The sequence below is a fragment of the Chenopodium quinoa genome, unplaced genomic scaffold (genome assembly GCF_001683475.1).
Source record: "Chenopodium quinoa cultivar QQ74 unplaced genomic scaffold, ASM168347v1, whole genome shotgun sequence".
In the NCBI taxonomy this organism is placed as follows: domain Eukaryota; kingdom Viridiplantae; phylum Streptophyta; class Magnoliopsida; order Caryophyllales; family Amaranthaceae; genus Chenopodium; species Chenopodium quinoa.
Window position 1 is genome coordinate 689,989 of NW_018743516.1, and position 14,040 is coordinate 704,028.

Genomic DNA, 14,040 nt, shown 5'->3' on the forward strand with positions numbered 1-14,040 from the left:
AAGTTGCAACCTATTATGATCTTATCACTTAAAACTGCGTAAAATAAGAATATGATTATTTTCATGGAAATTATCAATGAAATAAAAGAGTTGCGTATATATCCATTATGGTCATAATCATACTACTATATATTTATTAATATACAAAGTTAGGGAAAAACCCATAATTATGTTTTATGTAGTATGGCAGATAATTTGAAACTGCTTTAAGCTAATACTTGTAGTATATAAACCCTAACAAAAAAACAATGTATTCGCCCATTGCCTCACAAAATTTTCAAATCACTCTGCTTGGTAAAGTTCATACTAACATTAACTTGAAAATCAAACAAAAATCCACGAAAAAATAATTAGTACACATAATACTCGATCATGCATAAAGATTTGAATTCATATTAATCATCATAAAGACTTAAATTTAGTAGAAACATAAAGAATAAAATTTAAAACGGCAATCGTTAACAAAGGTGCTTAGATTATGAATATCAATGCTATCAAAAAATCAAAATTACACTATGACATACCTCATATTATCCAATTAATCACAAAAATACAATATTTTGTATAAGATTATAAATTCATTAAAACTCATACCTGTATGACTTATTTCATGAACCTTTTTTTTTTTTGGATTATGTGTGGGATAGTTTTGAAGGTTAGTTACTGAAATGGTTATGGAATATAGGGAGACGTGGGAGTAAGGTATGAGGAGAATGAAACTGCCAAGTGTATTTGTTTATTAATTTTTTTTTTATTTTAATTTAAATTAGATAGATTTTTTGTTGAAGCAATGAAGGGATTAGGTAAATAAGCGGGAGTGAATGAGAGTTTAGGATTTGGATTTTGGAGTAATGTGGTGAGAGTGACTCTTAAATTATATATAAGATTTGAAAAAAAAAACTTTTATTAAATACATGTCCTATAAATAGTGATTTATTTACAAGGTCACGCTGACCGAAAATTGTGATACTCCCTTCGTTTTTAAATACTCAATCCATTTCTCAATGCGCGGAGTTTTAGGAGAATTTGGAGAAAGTAATAAAATATGGAGGTAGTGGGGTTAGTTGAAGAATACAAAATTATAAAAAAAAAACCTAAAAGTAAAGGAGATAATTAATTTTTACTTATTAGTATAAAAACCAAAATAAGAGAGATAATTGATAAAATATAGTATAAAATTACCAAATATAGAAGTGATGTATTTTAAAAAAACACTCATAAAAGAAAAGTGATGCAAATAAAAAAACGGAGGGAGTATTAAGTTTTACTTAGTTTGTATACTTAAGTCTTGTTTGGTTGCACTTCAATAAAAGGGAAATACAAATTCATAAAAATGTGATGTGAGTCAATATAAAAACTAGGTACTAAACTTTCATAATTATTGCAAATTGGGTACTCAAGTTTGGGCCATAGCAAAATGGGTACTTTTACTTGCCTCATTTTATTTTTCCGGGCAAAAACTTGCTACACCCGGTAATTTACAAGTTATTGAAAACAAATAATCAAATTGCACTGTAGTTTTGTATTGATGGCATTTTTGGGAACATCACCCAAGGCTTCACATCTCCCATAACAGAGCAAATAACGCAGAAAAATGGATGATTAGGATTCATCCCCCTAAAAGCTGGTTATACAATGACTTGTACTTCATCACTTGTACTTTAGCATTTATAGAACTTTTAGTTGTCTATATAATGATTTGTACTTCATCACTTGTATTAAGCATTTATACAAAAAAAAAACCCCTAAGTAATTAAGAGAGGGAAAAAAAAGAAAAAAAAAACTCACCATTAATTATATGTGGCCTAATTGCAACCTCTCTGAAGGATACGCAAGCAAATAAAATAGCTAAACTTCTGTTTAAGCCTTAAGGTATATTCTCTAATTTTGTCTCTTTGAATTAAGTGAAGTGTTTTTTTTAGGAAAATATAGGTTTTGTTATTGTTTTTGCGTTTTACTAGAAAAGTTATGTTGTATTTTATATGAAAGTGGAAGGTTGATTGTCTTATTATGTGTGTTATATATCATGTGGGTTTTGCTAAAAGTGAAGTATTTGTTTTTTCCTTTTTTAATGATGTTGAAAGTGGATTTTTATGATGTTGAAAGTGGATTTTGGTTGCTATGCTTAGTTGATGAATTAAAATACTTTACGCTTAACAATGTCAACACACGATTATATGCTAAGTATTTTGTTAGTTAAACGATCAGTTTATGTTTAGTTTGTACCCATTTCGCAACCATATCAAATGAAGTTGCTGACCTAACCTATGTATGGACGCTTTTTTTATGTCCACCCATTGATGAGCTAGCAGGAGGTTATGGCATAAGAAAAGGGGTAGGTATTGTTTTTACGAGTAAGAGGTGAAATTTTTAGGGTTTTGCAATTTGTAGTTTCGGGGGTAAAGGAGGTGCGACAGGGTTAGGGGAGGGCGGTATAGGGAGGAAGCATGGGTGGGCTGGGTTGTGGGGTCTTTATGGTGGTCAAAGAAGGTAGGAAAGAAAAGGGAAGAGGTGTTGTCTTGCGTGATGGTCAAATAGTGGTTTACTCCCTTTACTTTCTCAATTCAAACAAACAAATAGTAAATGTATTGTATTGGTTTTTGTTTTCATTCTCCTTGTTCCTTTTCTTATGCTTATTCTCTTTCTCTATTTTTGTTGAACTAAACAACCCTTAAAAGTAATATCAATAATCAATAATTGTAACACCCTAGAAATTCCTTTCTTTAAAAATACTTGTTTTGCTTTGTTTAAAACTCAAAATAGGAAAATATAAGACATTACCACCACTGTGAAAACGGCTAAGGAAACTATCAAAGACACACAACAAAAGACTATCTTTAAAACATTCAAAACGACTCAACTAAAAGGTCAACCAACGAAAGTAAAATCAAACCAAAGCAAAACAAAGTCAACCTACAACTTGGAACCATTGTAGGCCCTCAACAAAACCGAACCAAATTAAAACCTTTGCGTTAGTCTCACAAACAATAATACCATAAAATAATTAAAGCAATAAACATATCATAAACTTATGGAAACTAGCATAATTCGCTCTTCACTCAATGCCTATCATGAATGTGCTTCATCACCTGAAAAACTTCTCTCTACTTGTTTCCACTACTCTCCATTAAAAATGGGTCATCATAGGACCAAGGTAAAGACAAGGCCAACAAACACACAAACACACAATCAGCAAAGCTGAGTACGTAAGCGTGGTTAAACACACTAACATGCTTTCACCTATCAACACACAACTTACCTCGTTTCACCTATTTACAAGAACAAAACATACAATAAGACTTCTCAACTAAGTAACTAAATGACTTATTTAGTATTGATTACGCATCGAACGAGTTTCTCCCCTAACCTGCACCAATAAAGGGGTATTGTAGACACCCATTTGTGTCTCCCCAAAACCAAACCCAGTGATGAATACCTTTCATGGAATTTGATTATCGAAAAAAGCAAAAGTGTGAAAAGTCTAGTGATGAGGATGTTTTTATTAAAATATCTCTTCTTTCTGTTTTTGAAAATGTTTCTTTTCTTACTCTATTTTTTAAAAACGTGCATTCCAGTTTATTTTGGTCCGTGATATGGGTCCAATAATGGTGTATTTGGATGGGGCTTGAAAAGACCTTTCCAACGATATATTATAAGCCTAATTCCGATGAATAATGAGGAAGTTATGGCAAAAATACTAAACTGGGCTCGAACCGGATCTTACCTACGGCCCAATGATCATGTGGAGGGTCCAAAGGTTTAATCCTATTCCTAAACTAATTAGGATTAATTAGAACCTTCCATAAGTTTATAAAAGTTCTTAATTATCGTTTTTGAAAAGATAAGATTAAAGATGAGTTAAATAAAAACTTTCCTTTTATAAAAACTTTCCTTTTTTTAATCCTAATTCTATTCGAATTTAAAGATGATAAAAAATATTCAGATTTTATTTTCGTGCCTCATAATATTTATCCAAATTTTATATGGTTGGATAGATCTTGAAATTATTTTTCCAATGATATATTATAATATTAAATCCGAGCTATAACGAAAAAGATATGAATGAGATATGAAACTCTATCCAAAACTGACACCTTTCTACTATTTTGGCCATATATTTTTATCTACAAAATATTTTAATCTGATTCTAATTGGGTTGGAAATTAGGCTTCAAGTGATTTCCAACGACATATTATATGACTTATTTGGACTTCTAGATCAAAAGATATGATAAAAACAAAATTTGCAAAAACTGCTGTCCATAGAGTTTTATTTTGATTCGAATTCAGATTCTTTTCTTATTCTTTGACCCTCTTTTTTCTCTATAAATATAGGTCATATCTCCCCTTTTCAATCACCAACTCTCATCAAGAAATTCTTGATTCTCTCTCTCTTTCTAAGCCTAGCTTTTTACAAACAAAATTCCTCATACATTAGCACTAGACATACCTAGCATTGTTCGAAGTTGCCTTCGCCCTAGACGTGAAAGGTTTGATTTCTGAGGGTTTGGTCCGAAATCTAGTCTAAAATTTCTTAATATCTATTTCAATTATTTAATTTAATTGTTTTATATTTTCCTTGAAGTTACTAACGCGTGTATTTTGTTATTAGAAAGAGGTACGAGGCATCCAAGTAAGTGCTTTAATTGATTTATTGATATTATGATATAGAAATCATGTCTAGGTTGTTATTATGATTCTTAATATCATGTTAGGGTATTTTGATCTTCCTGGTATCATGTTTAAGGTAAAAGTTATAATATCAAATATGCTTATTATAATTTCTGTTATGCTTCCTATGTTCTTTCCTAATATTCATGTTAGTATCATGTTAGGGTTAAAACTTTGATTTTTAATGTTTAGTGACATGCTAGGGTTTGTTATTAATCTTGTTAGTATCATGCCTAGGATCTTTCTATTATTATGCTTTAACATTATTACGATTTTAATTATGATTGTTATGATTATAATTTTATTATTTATGATTATTATTATGTTTCTTGATTATATTTATTTATTGTTATTGCTTAATCACACCTTTTATGCATGTTTAAAGGGAATTTGTACTTGTAATCACGCTTAACAATATAATTAATAATCTTGTTTAGGGTTAATTTGATTATAATTCAAGTGATCGCCGATAATAGTTTTGTTTGTGCATTAGTATTCAACCAACATAGATAAACAGGCTTAGGGTAAACCTATTGATTGCATGTTAGTCAGAAAGCGTACATGAATACGATCAGAATAAAGTAGAGGCCTGCTATTAGGGCAGGTTAAATCTCTTTTAGGTTGGATTTGTACTTTCATCCCCGAACTACCAGTCATGGTTCCAGACCTATTGGAGTTGACGATCTCCTGGATCGTTAAGGGATGTAACCTTCACCTCGTGAACGGTTTACAACTTCCTAAAACTTGTTGGCGACTCTTTTGCTCTATCTTTTTTCCCTTTGGATTCCACCGTACTTTAGTGTATGAAAACAATGGGGTTCAAGTTTAGGGTAATGCTTGAAACATTCCCTACAGTTTTTGGCGACTCCACAGGGGAGGATTTCTATTTTAATTCCTGAAATTTATTTCGGAAATGATTTAGAATGAGTCGATGAGACTCGAAAAGTTCTAAGTATTTCATGTGCGTTATTTTTATTAACATTATTGTCATATGCATAAAAAAGATCTCATTGGAAAGACCATCCGTAATGAGTTAAAAACATAGGATTTTTTACACGTAGGAAATTTGAGGAATATCTTTCACAACTAGAATCGAAATAATGTTGCGCAAAACTAAAAAATTTTATCGAGCACAGAAAGCTGCTGAGGCATGTAGGAACTAGCGTCAGAAAATAGAGTTTAGCGCCACTAATTTGGCTCAGGCGCCAGGCGACAGCTTCTGTCGCTAGGCGCTAAAGCCAAATCGCGGCACCAACCTCTGTTCGCTGGCGCCAAGTTCTTCCAATACCGAGCCAGAAATATGCGTTCTAAATTTTGACCAGTTTTTAGCACTGTTTGCTCGATTCTACTTTCTGATTGAGTTTTTCTCACTTTTCTGAAACCCATATGTGTTCTACATATGGACATAACCCTCTGGAAATTTATGCTCCATCTACCTGATTGAACGCTCTGTACAACAAAAGGTACACCCGAGAATGTTGAATTCACCAAACCATGGAAGCGAGTTTAACTCGCAGTGTCCCATCCACTCGCGCAAACCCTTCAAAAGGTAAGGCTTCCGCGCGATGCTTCCGGACAATTAACCATGGACCCTCTTTGACTAACCCATATCCCGAACTTTAGAGAACTAGAGCCATGGTTAGGTTACAAACTCATTGCATCATGTTGTGACTACTTGACTACTTGTGCATACTTATTATGTGACTAAACTAACCGTTTGTTTTGACTTGTGTTTGTAAATAAGTCTTAATAAACTAACTAATGACTAAAGGACTTTTCTTCATTAATTAATTAATTTGAGCTAATAAATATACCTTAAAATCGAGTCATAGTTCCTTTAAGTCAACCCGGATTTTTATTCATGTATACTGCACAAGCGTCAACTTGTTTTGGTCATAGCCGGAGTTCTAGAAAGAACTACGAGTTTTAAAACCTATGGATCTATAGCCCCGAGTTTTATCTTTAATGTGGAGTTAGTTTCATTGCAATCGGAGTTACAGATCAAAAGTTATGACTAAAATACCACAGCCTGTCCAGTTTAATGCATATACAATAAGTCTTAACTTAGTCTTTGCTTGAGTCTAGTCACATAGTCTAGCCACATGGTCATGACAAGAGTCTTAACAAGTCACATATACTCACTAGTCTTATCAAACACTTCATATGTGAGTCCACACTATGACCACGTCTTAGGTTCATGCATGAGTCGTTTATTTCCGGCATTTGAGTTGGGGGTACATTCTATTCCTAATTTTTTTATCTCTCCATCTACATCATCTTTCAATTCTCTACATGCTTTTTCCATATCACACCCTTCATTATTCCTACCTTCTTCCATCCGTGCATGTTGAATTGAGTTTGAGTCATGTGATTGACAAAAAAAAAAATAATGAGGGTAATGATGAAACAAATGCACAAGGCAAGCTTCTCACCAAGATTTCATGCTTTCTTCTTTTTTTTTTCAAACCCTTTCCCCAATAAGTCTAGCATAGGTACCCTTCATCCTCCTTGGATTTATTTCTTAGAGTTTGATTTTTACCATTCACTTTTTAAATAAAATGAGAATTTATTTCCTTGCATATGATCATAAAAAAAAAATCCATGTTAAACTAAGCACAAGGTATACCAATGATTTGAGGCACCCCTTGTAGCCACATCATATTGACTTTCACCTTTCAAATATGCAATCCTTTTTTGATAAACTACTTTGAGCTTCGCCTAACGATAAGACTTTTCTTTCTTCAACATACATCTACCTAACCTTGGGATGGGATGGTGTGTAACTTATGCAATTTTCAAAAGAACAAAAGCTTGAGTGAATCAAAAGATAAAAAAAAGAGCAGTAAAAAAATAAATAAATAAAAGGGCAAGTGCTCCAATGTCTTCGACATGAACACGTCTTCGACATGAACACGTCTTCGACATGAACACGTCTTCGATATGAACACGTCTCAGATTGCGTCTCTTATCGAGTGCTCGGTACCGTGCCTTAGAAACATGAATGCCAAGTGAGTGATAGACCGCATGATTGGGATTGCCCACACTTATAAAGATAAAAAAAATGCAAAAGCAAAAAAGAAGAGAGCAAAAAAAAAAAATAAATAAAAAATAAAAAAAAAAGAAGAAAGAGCTCAAAAGTGAGAAAACTCAAGCATAAAAATACAAGGATCCAAATGCAAGGATGCACACCTTAGGGGCTTATCTAGGGTCTTGAGCCTTTTATCCCTTTCTTCTTCAAACCTTTGGCCTAACCATGTTACAACCTTAAAAAGACCTTTTTGTGTTATACACACTTGTGCGAGGTTCGGCTAGAGCTACGTTCGGCCTGATTCCTAACGGATACGTAGGCAACCTCACATCGAGGTGCGGCCGTAATAAACATGCATTCATATTTACATTCATAATTGATCATATCAAGGGAATCTTATTCTCATCCCTATTCACTTAGAGCTAGACTTGGGGGCTTAATCCCTACATCATAAGCTTACCTAGCCTAAAGAGTCACTATCATTTGACTCTTCTTGAAATAATATTTTCCCACACACTTAGCCCTTGCGGCCTAACCTTAGTGTCACTTTCACACACCGCACAGATACATGACCAAATATACTTTCCCTTAGGAACCCTTTGTCATGAAATCTTAACTATTACATCACAAAGTATGAAGTACTTAGCCTCCGTGCCTAAGTTACCTAAATAATTTCATTATCGAGTCAACTAGGATAGTCTAAGATGTTACAATCCTTGTACTGTGAGAGGCAACATGTGATTAAGCTCATTCAACATGCATCTTCAAAAAACTTCACTTCTTTTTTTTTTTTTTTTTTTTTTTTTTTTCGCGTCTTTCTTTTCGGGAGAAAGTCAGTACCCTCCACAAAAATGATGGAAAATTTTTGCCTTTTTGCATTTTTTGAGTTGCACGATCACAATACAATGCACACACGGGTCATGAGTCACACGTGTCAATTCACCTTAGGTCAACCTCAAGTCAGTCAATTAACCTTGAGTCAACCTCAAGTTAGTAAGTCACATTGAGTCATGTCGTGTTATCACATTGAGTTAACACTAAATCTTAGGCCAACCCTAAAGAAAGAAGGGCAAAGTCCTATATTCAAAATGCAGGTGCATCCAAGCAAGCGAGGACATTCCCGGATTTTTTTCAAAAAAAAAAAAAACCGTGAATATGAAACAGGAGATTACTCACAGATAAGAGGAGTACATAGATCAGTATATTAGAGATGAAGAGCTTTAATTTAAAAAATATTTTTGCTAATTTGGTTGAAAGGAAATGACCAAGCTCAAAGTTCGGAGCAAAACCAAGCAACAACAGCATCAAGAGCAGAATAGGGAATACCCGAATCCAGTGCCAGACGACAAGGCTGTCGCCCGGCAACAACATCTGTCGTCTGGCGACAAAGTTCAGCGCCAGGCGCTAGATCCCAGCGTCTAGCGATAGAGCCAATTCTTGGCGCTAGCAATATTTCAGTAGCGACAGAGCTAGAAGCCTCTTAGATTGGTTATTTCGACCTCATACTGCAATTTCGGGTTCCTTGGTACGTCAGTTAGCCCCTATAAGCAAATTGACATGGTTAGTACTCGACTCGATTACAATCGTAGTAAGTGATTGACCTGACAAAAAAGCGTCTCACTTAGCTTAAGCACCTAAGCATTGGCTCATTACAAATACCAGGGCATCAGCTCAAAAGCAAGTGCATCACTTATACGACAATTTTTCAAAGATTGGATTGTCATCTCCAATTGACAATATTTCCAAAATATAGATTGTCGCGCATCTTCTTCAAAACAACAATTTTTCCAAGATTGGATTGTCATCCCTGGCAAAGTTTCCAAGCGTGGATTGTCGTGCTCCTTCTTTTTTTGGCAAGTTTTTCCAAATTCGGATTTTGAAAATCGCTGGCAAGTTTTCTGAGATTGGATTGGCATACATAGTTCCCTATGGCAAAATTTCCCAAAGGATTGTCGTAGGTCTCTACTCATCATAAATTTCGGCAAAAGTTCCTCAATGTGGATTGTCATTCATTTCAGTAAGTGGCAAATTTTCCCGAAGTGGATTCTCGGTCAACTCTTTTTTGCAAATGTTCCAAGACGTAGATTGTCAATTGTGGAAATATTTTCCTAAAAGGATTGTCGCATAGCGTTGGCAAATTTCCAAGGTGGATTGCTTTCAAGAGTTATATTCCAAGATGTGGATTGTCGATCATAGCAAAATTCTTATGACAGATTGTTACGAAACATTGGCAAGTTTTCCCAAAATTGGATTTTGGCAAATTTTCCGAGATACGGATTGTCGCTTGATCGTAGCAACATTTCCAAGGATGGATTGTTACGAAGCATTGACAACTTTCCCTAAATCAGATTATCATACATCATACAAGAGTTGTGTTGGCAACTGTAGACACCTAAAAATGTCTCCCCAAAACCAAACCCAATGATAAATAACCTTTCACCGCCACTGTTGGTCGGGTTTAGTATTTAATCCCGTGAGTGCTTGAAAAATCGTATTTTATTAAATTCATACCTTTGAAAGGTCCATGGATTAGTCTTGATGTTTGGTAAAAGCATAGTTTTAATTTTAGCCCAAGCTTGTTAATTAATTTTAAGCCCAAACCTTTATTATTTATTTTTGGCCCAAATATTTTATTTATTTTTATTTTATTATTTTCTTATTTTAGCCCGAATAATAAAAGTCAGAAAAAAGCCCGAAATTATCAATCGACACTTAAAAAGCCGAAAGAAATTAGGGTTAAAAATGAATTTAGACGGAAAAAAGCCCGAAATTATCAATCTGCCGTGACACGGGAAGTTCCGTGTCCTTTTCCGCGTAAACCCTTAACGCGTTTTCCGTCCCGTTTTCTGAAAATTTCCCGCGTCACTCCAAAATTGACCGTCACACGGGAACTTGTACCGTCTGACGGTACAGTCTAACTGTGTCACGGTACAGTCTGACCGTGTCACGGGATACGTTTTTAGGGTTTTTATCATTTTAGGGTTCCGTGTGCTCCCTCAGCACATTTCCCTATAAATACCCCCTCATTTCTGTTGTACGGGGCAACCTTAATTCGATTATTCTTATTTTTCTCTTTTCTATGCTCTTAACCTAAACACTAGCCTACCCTTTTCACTTCAAAATTCCTTCTTCAAGCACTCAAAGGAGTCCATATTTTACTCGAGGTTCTGTCCTTAAGCCAAGGCGTGAAAGGTAGAATCGTTTGAGGGTTTGGCCCCAAAATCAACCTTATTTTATTTAATTTAATTTAGTTGTTGTTTTATTATTTCCTTGAAGTCACTAACTCGTTTATTGTTTTGTAGTTGCAAACAAACAGATTCAAAGTAAGGATCATGCTCCTTTTATTATTATTATTATTATTTTTCTAACGATTTTTTATGTTGTTGGAATTGTGATTAAATTGGTTTTAATATTAATGTTGTTCTATTATTTATTGATCACCATATTGCATGTTTAAAGGGAATATGTAATTGAAAATCACGACTAATAAGATAATTTGGACAACCGGTTTAGGTTCCTTTTAATATTATTATAAATTGAAGTGATCACCAAATTTTTAGAATTATGTGTGCATTAATCTTAAACCAATTTAGTTAAATAATAGTTTGGAGAGAATTGAATTATTGTTTGTATGCCTTTGAGATCACAGGAATGCTTTTCAATATAAGAATCGAGTAGAGGCTAATACTGGCGAATGTGACTCCATGACTCACTTTGTACCATCATCCCCGATCCTCCTTTCGTGGTTTCGAACCATATGGAGTTAGTAATCTCATGGATTATGAATGGGGTGTAACCTTCACGGGTCAATCGTTGTTGCCTATCGTTGTCCCTTAATCATGGTTGCCTTTTATGATCCGTGAACGGTTTACAAGTTCCTTAAAAACTTGTTGGCGGCTCCCTACTTTCCTTGTCCCTAATCGTATATGTCAATTTCCACTTCTTATGAGTGCCAAGCATATTCACCACATGCTTTTAACGTAGGCGCATTTCGAACGACGCCTACAATTTGGCGACTCCACTGGGGAGGATTCTTAATTATTTATCGATTTGAGTGATCGGTATTTAATTAAGATGAGTGGATGAGACTTGAAAGATTCTTGAAAAAATATTCCTGTGATTAATTTGGCATTTTTTGCATCTGCATAGATGTTTAAGCGTCGCATTCAGGTCTGTCCCGTAGGAAAAATTGGATAACTCGGTTGTGCGCAAAAGCAAGCAGGGCACCAGTCAGATTTTCTGACTGTCGTGTCACGGCAGAGTCTGCCGTGTCACGGTACAGTGTACCGTCTGACGGTACACTGTACCGTGACACGGGAATTTCTATAGTGTCACGGCAGTCCTAAAATATGTCCGGTGGCCTATTTTCTTTTCTCACAGTCGACTTCCTTCGATTTTTCTGAAAAAACGTATGTGTTCTACATGTGTCTTAGCCCCGGGGGATTTAAGCTCTATCAACCTAAAAATGCTCATGGCAATAAGGGTTCGTCCGAGTCATTAAATCCACCCAAACCATAGAGTCGAGTTCGATTTTATCACGAACTCGCGGAGCCGCCCGTTGGCATACACCCTCAAGGGAGGCTGCCTTGCTAACGCGTCCAAACTCTTAACCATGGTACCCTTTTGACACCCAAAAGCTTGACCAATAGTTGAACATAGATCTTGACTTTAGGTTGCGAACTTTTTTTTACGTCATCGTGCCTAAATGCTATGTGGTTATTTGGTGCTAACACTCATGCGTTTGCTCTTTTGTTTAACCCATGACCGAGGGTTTTTATTCTCACATAGTAATTAGTACGGACTTAAAATCGATTAAAATCTAAAAAATCACAAAACTGACCTGGAACTGCGCACCGTGTCACGGCAGGTTCTGCCGTGTCACGGTGAACAGTGCCGTGACACGGTGCCCAGGATAGTGTCCCGTCAATCTTTTTTCTCGATTTTTGTGTTCAGTATTGAGTCGTGTCTAGCTATACGGTCAAAACACGCGTCTATAACCTCACCTAATCACTCACATATTATGTCCACACACTTTTTTTTTAGTCATGCACCACTTTTGACCGTATTTTAGGAAAGTTTCGTTTTTTTGTGTCGTTTTTTTTTTCGGAGTAAGTTGGACCTCTTGTACCAAAGAGGCGTACAAGGAAACCACCTCAGTCATCTCCACAAGACCCGTCTCCAGTCTACTTTCAACCAATGGCCACTAAGGAAGACATAGAGAACCTCAACAGGACAATCGAAAGATTGTCTGACATGATGCAGATACTCACTACTAGAGTCAGCACTGTAGAGCAAGACAAGCAAAACAGTGTCACTACTGCTGCGATGGACAAGATGAAGGAACAGATGAGCAAGATTTCCGAAGAGTTCACTTATGTGGAACAACCTATCACCTCCTCGTCCATAAGGGAGAAGCTTCCTGAGAAGTTTTCCACTACTGATATTCCCAAGTTCAAGCCTACTGATAACCCGCTTTTCCATTTGAAGGCTTTTTCTGCAACTATGGCTCTTAAGGGAGTAGATGTGACACTCTTCCCTAAGGTGTTTCCTCTTTCCTTAGAGCATGCGTGTCAACAGTGGTTCTATTCTCTGGAATCCAAGCATGTCGCGACCTGGGAGGATGTTACTGAAAGCTTTATGAATCGGTACAAGTGTAACATCCAGGCCAAGACTTCTGAACGTGAACTCTCCATTCTCAAACAGAAAGAGAATGAAGGCTTCACCACTTACCTAAGCAGGTGGAGAGAAACAGCTGCGCTCTTGGTGGATCCTCCCAAGGAGAAGGAAATGGTTCGCTTGTTCATTGCCAACCTGACTCATAAGTACAAGCAACACCTGAATTTTCTGCACTTAAGTACCTTTGATGCTGTATATGATAGTGGAATCAATATCGAAGACGAACTGATGAAATCTTTTGGTAGCAACAATAACAACAGTACTTGGAAAAACAAGAAGAACGACACTCCTTCTTCTTCGTCTTCTAAGCCCAATAATGCTACCAACAATATCAACATCAATGATGTGCTTTCCCTTAATGCTCCTCCTCAAAGATTCCAAAGGCAAAGGATGGTTTATACGCCTTTGGGAATGACTTATGATGCTGCTTATGACCGTCTTCATGGTCAGGGACTGATTATGCCAGTTGGACCATTTCCAGAACCTCGACCTGAGAATAGGATCGCCAACTATGACCCCAATGCTTATTGCAAGTATCATCAAGGCAAGGGTCATAACACTGAGAAGTGTTGGAGGCTAAAAGACGCAATCCAAGACCTGATAGATGCTAACCAACTTCCCCTCCCTCCAGGGGGCAAGAAGCCTAACATTCAAACAGGTCCTCTT